Here is a 7,582-nt window from a genome sequence, read left to right as displayed (position 1 = left end):
CAATTTCAATCGCTGCAATCCAACGCTGCAATCCAACGCTGCAACCCAACGCTGCAACCCAACGCTGCAATCCAACGCTGCAATCCAACGCTGCAATCCAACGCTGCAATCCAACGCTGCAATCCAACGCTGCAATCCAACGCTGCAATCCAACGCTGCAATCCAACGCTGCAATCCAACGCTGCAATCCAACGCTGCAATCCAACGCTGCAATCCAACGCTGCAATCCAACGCTGCAATCCAACGCTGCAATCCAACGCTGCAATCCAACGCTGCAATCCAACGCTGCAATCCAAATGATGCCGGCGCGGTAGACGCGTAATAACAAATATCGGCACAAAAATATCGCTGAATCACACTAGTAATTATAACTTTTTCACTTTCCCGTATAATTTTAACACAAAGGGGATAAACCACGGCGATGGCCACTCCCTTTGTCGGTACGGTCTTGCATTCCAGCAACAGACCTCCACCCGGCTCGGCCCGCAGCGCGTACCACACACTACTATCTCCACACTCGCTCTCGCTCTCGCAACCCGACACACACTATCGATTGTTTGTCCTGTCGACCTGTGCTGTCGCAAAACTTATAGTAAGGGCCTACGGACCCCTTACACACTGTAGCTGTAGTTGGAAAATTTCTCGCCGCCAAATGATATGTCCTGCTTATCTCGGGTGGAAAGTTATCGACAGATGTAGAAGGTGATCCCGTTATGTTGCTAGAAGCTTTCAGAGGTGATGGAGACGTGCAAATGTATTGACCTGAAGTCAGAAATCTGGGTCGGGAAATTATCGAGTTTAGTGTTATAAGCGAAAATCGTTCTCACAGCTCTGACAGTGGACCTGTTCTATTGAAAGCTCTGTGCTTTTCGTATTTCTAGAAGAGAAAGTATGGACCAAGAAAAAATCTTCAGTAAAGAAGGGCTCTAAGTGAATACCTGAAGACCTCAGCTTTGTACTGCTAAACATTTTTTCTCCTGAACAAGTACTCATAGCTGTTAGGGTACGCATTTTACAGCCCATGTTTACTAGGCAATTTTTACTTGTTTTGGTCCATGCCATTTCCTTCCAAAGAGCGTGCAGTAGAAGAGATCCACTGTCAGACGTACCAGAACGACTTTCGCTTATGACTTTCGACTCGGTCGTTTCCGGACCTCACATTGACACATTTACCCTTATCCATCATCCCTTAAAATATGAAACATCACAGAATTATTCTGTAGAAATGACTTAAGATGTTCCCCAGGGAAATGTGCTGGGACCCTTGTACCTTTACAAGACGATGCAGTTGTTTACAATTCAGTACAATAAAAAACAAGTAGCATAAATTTTCAGTCAAATTTTGATAAGATATCAAAGTGGTGCAAATGTTGGCAGTTTGCTTTAAAGTTTAGAAATGTAAAATTATACACTTCACAAGACGAAGAAATTTATCTTTCGACTGTAACGTCAGTGTCAGAGCTGCAATCTATTAACTCATCCAAATATCTCGGCTTAAGACTTTGTAGGGATAAGAAATGGAATGATCACATAGGTTCAGTCGTGGATAAAGCAGTTGGAGACATCGATTTATTGTTAGAATGCTGGAGAAATGCAATCTGTCAACAAAGGTAATTTCTTTCACTCTTGCCACGTCGCCTATAATATTGTTCAAATGTGTGGAACTTTTATGAAATGGGACGAACAGGGGTTAGTGAATGTATACAGAGAAGGACAGCACGAATGGCCACTAGTTTGTTTGACCTGGGAAGAGTATTATACGGCTGCAGAAACTGAACTGGCAGACTGTTGAAGACAGAAATAAACCATACCGAGAGAGCCTACTTACCAAGTTTCAAGAACTGACTTTAAATTATGCCCTGGTAATATACTACAACCCTCTTAGTATCGCACTCTAGGGATCGTGAGGACAAGATTAGGTTAATTACAGCACACACAGGCATTTAAATAACCAATCTTCCACTGCTCCGTACATGAATCGGATGGGGCGAAACTCTAATAACTGGTACGACGTACCGTCTGCCATGCAGTTAACAGTGGCTTTCGAACTATATATGCAGATGTAGCTGTAGATTACCTTCCTGCAACCACCCTTTCGACACCCTCTACGGCCTGGAGGCACTCCTGTGTCCCTCGTCATCACATGAACCCAGAACGCCCGAAGCTGGGAGCCAACGCCTCCTGACAACCTACAAGACAGCTCATTGCACCCACCAACCCGCTAGATATTGTTGACAGAAGCGGACTGGATTGTAGACAAAGAAGTAAAGTTTCACTCTGATAACAGAAACAGCTAGAGACGGCAATGGTGATTCAATAGGGACAGTAACTTTTGTAAGCAGCAGCTCAGTTTTTGCTTTTGACTTATGGGATCCTTGTTTCCTGTTTGTCACTGTGTGCGTTAGATACTTCGGTAGTATATTGTAAAGATCTGAGGGCCGAACTAGCAACTCTATAACGTATACTCTGTAATTTGCCACAGCATGCAGCTGTGTGCACATGTTGTACCTTCAATTTGCCGCATACGGCACCAGAAAGGGCATTACGCCAGCCAATGCTTGGAGAGCGACTGGTTTAGGTGTGGGAGACCGTGGGTGCCTAGAAAGCTTGCGAACAGTCCAAAGTCACCATAAGGTGTAAAAAAGAATTTGATAGAGTGAATAACTGTTAGGTCGGACTATTAGCACGTGGAATATGGACTGTAGCAATATGAACAAACTTGGCGTTTGTAATTTAGTAGGAAATATCTTGCAGCGCTATATTTGGAATACTTAGTAAATTATTTATTAGGAAGTACGAAAATCTGACAGTATCACGACCACATGAACACTACTTAGCTCCCACATTTAACGTATATACGAACAGTGCAAGTACAGTGATCCACGTGTCACAACACTATCGGATGGTAAGTATATCCTTTCTTTGCATCACGCAACACTGATAGCAACAAGACGCTGAGATACCACACAGATATACGGGGTGGTTATGAGGAACATTTCTCTACTTGACAGGGGCCCCATGAAAAATGAGTGATCGTAAAACAGTGAAACATTGTGCAAAGATTTATAAGGAAATTTGAAAGTGAAATAACGGATAACTCCTTGAATGAAACATTTGTGGGACCTACATTTGTTAACTGCGCACAATGTTTACGTTCCAGGTCACTAACGTTGCACACTAACGTCCATCTGCATCCGCGACAGCCTGGAACCGCACGAGATATACCAGTTCGTAACTGTTCGCAGCACTTCCCTTACAGTGGACCACGGACTGTTCAGCTGTCGTGAAACAACTCGTGTACTGCGTGAAGATAGCGTCTAACACTCTCAGCCACTGCAACAATAACTTTCAATAATTTGTGGCGGAATTGGCTTTTCCTATAAGCAGTTCACAAAACACCAGTTAATTCGAATTTCCGAATCATGTCCAACCTAGCGCGGGAGGAGGACCTCTCCGTATTCCTTCAATGCGTCGATACTCGCGAAGAACTGCGGCACTACTGCTGTTGTCTTGATAAAATAGTTTTGCGAATAATGTCACGTGTAGCCACTTCAGACATGTTGACTACCTGCAACTGTTTCAAACCTATGTCGCCGCACCAGTACCGGCGCCTGACGGCAACTCATGACAGTATTCAACCTAAGAACGAACCTGGTGTAAATACACACATGCGCGTGCGCGGCGATTGGTCAGTGCTCGTAGCAAACGTTGATGGGTATCGTTGCGCCATTGGAAGTAGATCTTAATTACATATTAGATATTTTAAGTTAAATTACGGCTTATGAAACTAAGTCGTTCTAAAGCATTAACGGACGGCTATGGTGTTGCTGATCACTGTGCTAAATGCTTACGTCAAGTACTTCTAATTCCGAATCTGAGTGTACAGTCACTTTTGCTAAAAAGTTCTGTGCACAACGCTGCAGCTAGTTAACGGTACGTGTTCGCTTTGTTGGTACGCAGATACTCTATCAATTTCTCCGTTAAACTTTAAATACCGAAACGTTTAATATTTCGTCTTCTAAATAAATTTGAGGAAATTGTATAAAATGATCAAAAAACTAGCAACAAAAATAGGCAGTTGTGGTAGTGCAGTGGACGAAGTAACTGACTTGCATATGCAAGGTTCTGGGTTCGATACCACTAAGTTTTTTTTATGTTTATCGGAATGACATCCGTGTTGTGCACTTGAGAGTGAATTGAGTTTGCGGAGGAAACTCAACCTTTGTATGTAACAATGCACTCCTCACCTCTCGTCAGTTTGTAAGTTTGCAAGTGGTTAAGGAACATACGGAGGGTAGGAGAGTGCAAAGAACCTTTCCCAATTGCGAGTCCCGAAGGAGGTGACGCGAAGACTGCATGAAAGGAGAGCGCCGCCAGGGATTCAAACCTACAAAAAGGAAAGGGAAAGAACCGTTACTTTTTTCATATATACTAGCATATATTGAGGTATGGGTTGTTATCTCTGTGTAATCCTGTTCCTAATCGTTTGGAGTATGTTAATTTGCCTGGAAAGTATTTGTTTCTTACGTACTGTGTTGGTTCAGTTTGAAGTCAAAATATGACGATTATAGCTTCCAGGTGGTATGTGTTGTCCGTTATGATATATCCCTGTGCTGGACAGGACGAAGCATAGTGGTTAATTTTTTTTGTATGTCGTGTTTGATCTAAGACGTGTAGCCTGATATTCTACTCCGTAGATTATTTTGGGTGAGGTTAATTATTGATGTAACGGCCGATGGAGCTCCAGTATTTTGCGGAAACTGATGTAAATGTTACTAGGGTTATTAAGGGTATCCCTCTTCCTGATTTCATATATGAGAGGAGTTATATGTTGTCTCTTGGAGGGGGGGGGGTGTACATGATAGCTTGTTTGTATAAAAAAAATTATTTTGAATTGTCGAATGCTCCATTCACATTTCTGTCCTATGTCTCTATTATCTCGCTTCAGTTTGTACTAACTGAAAATTTTCAACATTACTTCAAGATGGCTTACAAAATTATTGAAGTGCAATAGTAGATCAGTTGCTCATGTACACTATCTGATCAATACTATCCGGAAACGCCTGTGTAATGCAGAATCGACCGCTACATGTCGCTAGTTGTGGGCCTCTCAGAGTTGCCCGCCTGCCAGTGCAAAAGTGGCAAGGAGTATTATTGTATTAGAAAAGCCGAGCAGCAGAATGTATCAACCAGTAGAACTCAATAACTTCGAACATGGTATAGTTATTGGATGTCAACTGAGTCACAAACCCATCACATAAGCCAAATCGGCTCTTATCTACGTGACTGAAGTGGAAACGTGAAGGACCAAACACGCTTAATGAATACAACATCGTGTACTGATAGAGGGACTGCAGAGCGTTGGAGAGAGAATGCAAGAAGTTGGCTATAATCAGCGGAAGGAATCTCTTGAGTTCCAAAATACTACCAGAGGTCTATCAGAATGATTGTAGGCAAGGATTAATTAAAAAGAATCGGGTACAATGGTCGAACAGCTCTTCACAAGTCACATATCTCTAGTCAGTTGCCGAGCGGGGTGGCGCAGTGGTTAGCACACTGGACTCGCATTCGGGAGGACAACGGTTCAATCCCGGGTTCGGCCATCCTGATTTAGGTTTTCCGTGATTTCCCTAAATCGCTTCAGGCAAATGCCGGGATGGTTCCTTAGAAAGGGCACGGCCGATTTCCTTCCCCATCCTTCCCTAATCCGAGCTTGTGTTCCGTCTCTAATGACCTCGTTTTCGACGGGACGTTAAACAGTAATCTCCTCCTCCTCCTCCTCCTCTAGTCAGTTGTAAGTGACACTTACGGTGAAGAATGACGCCACTGGACAGCGGATAACGGAACAAGTGGTATGGAGAGACTGATCACGCTATACTCTCTGGCAATACAATGGAAGGGTTGGAGATTGGCCAATGCTTGGAGAACATACGTAGTAGGGCGAGGAACCTACGTGGACAGGTAAACGTCGGCGACGCATCACTTCCGGTGGTAAGCAATAGTATTATGGTACTGTGGGTAAGAACTCTGGTCATGTTCTTATCTCAACTTCACTGAAACGGTAAGACTTGGTTACCATTTAATATCTGAGGCAATTGCTTGACATATAGACAAGATCAGCCACCACCCTATCCACGCACCACAGGCAATTGTATACAGTACATAAAGGTCACTATGCAAGCTGATATGGCATCACCCACGGCTGTATGGCAATTTTGGTTACGTTTGTTAGGATGTCACCTAATCTCCTCCCTCCTCCTCCCCCCCTCCAAGTATCTTTGTTACGTGCGAGTAACAATTGACAGGAAAGTCACCCTCACATCGTCACCCACTTCTCTGAGCACATTAAAATGACGAGAAACCCCTCCAGATCACACTTTTCTCTGTATTTTAGTTGCATGAGCCTCGTCAGAGGATCAGGTTAGTTATAAACAATGGTAACAAATTAATTTCTGGATTATTAAGAATGATTTTCCCCCTTACTGTCTACGGCTTATGCTGTGCTAGTCATTTTCTACTCTTGTGAAAGAGTCAAGTAATTTTGTAAATAATAACACTGATATAATTAACTTATGATATATTGACAATAACTGTTTCTTTTTAACAAGTTTTTGTAAATTAGAAATGTTTTATCAATTTTGTTTTAATTTAGGTTTATTTACAATTTTTGCAACTTTAGCTTACAACAATTTTTCTTGTACTTTTAGAGGTTGCCTATATACTTTGCTTTAAACTAATACTAACAGGTACAGGGAGTGATACATACAAAAATAATGGTCACACTAAAATTAGAAAAAAAGTCTTTCCTGTGTTTTTATATACAGTTACCACTTTTTTATACAACGTTTACTCGCAATCATTAATTTCTAACTTTTTGTAATTCGATTTTCTTTTCTGGATAGAGTTCTCATTGTATTATTGTATTATTCTGTTATATATATATACACAACACAGCAACTGCTCTGTAAGCTGCTCTTTAGTTAAGATCTAGAAGTGAGTAGCACAGCATATCTGAGCACACTGTCTTCTGCAGTTTCAAATACATGATCCTTTCTGTAGTTGTATATTGTAGCCTCCAGCCTGTTAATACCGTGTTCTATATGTACTCAAATAGGACATATAAGTTTCTTGTAAACTCTTGTCTGGAAATTCTGAAAAAGCGTTAGAGGTAACTGATATCTTCGTTCATTCCTGGACAACGAGGATCTTTATAATTGGATCTCATCCATGCTCAACGGTCTATTCCACGCGACTTTTCGTTATTTACGTTCATATTGCTGTTTCCTTGGTAGTCTATTTCCACAAAGGTGTCGTGGTTTGGCATTAGGTAAGCACACACCTCGAATCTCTTAAAATTTTCTGCTAAATTTTGCGTTAAATCGGGGTACATAGGGTAATAATCTACACCAAGCTGCAGCAACATCCCAGGCAACTCTTCTTTTAGTGCAACTACTTTAGCGTAAGGCAGTCCTGCTTTATATGGTATAGCCATAGGATATTTATACATCCTTAAATTGGTTTCCAGTGTCCAATTTGCATTCCTTGTAGAAGTGAGGGAACGTTGAAAGCTTTCTGGACGGTG

This window comes from Schistocerca americana, chromosome 5 (genome assembly GCF_021461395.2).
Source record: "Schistocerca americana isolate TAMUIC-IGC-003095 chromosome 5, iqSchAmer2.1, whole genome shotgun sequence".
Classification (NCBI taxonomy): Eukaryota; Metazoa; Arthropoda; class Insecta; order Orthoptera; family Acrididae; genus Schistocerca; species Schistocerca americana.
Note: the sequence above shows the minus strand (reverse complement) of the source record.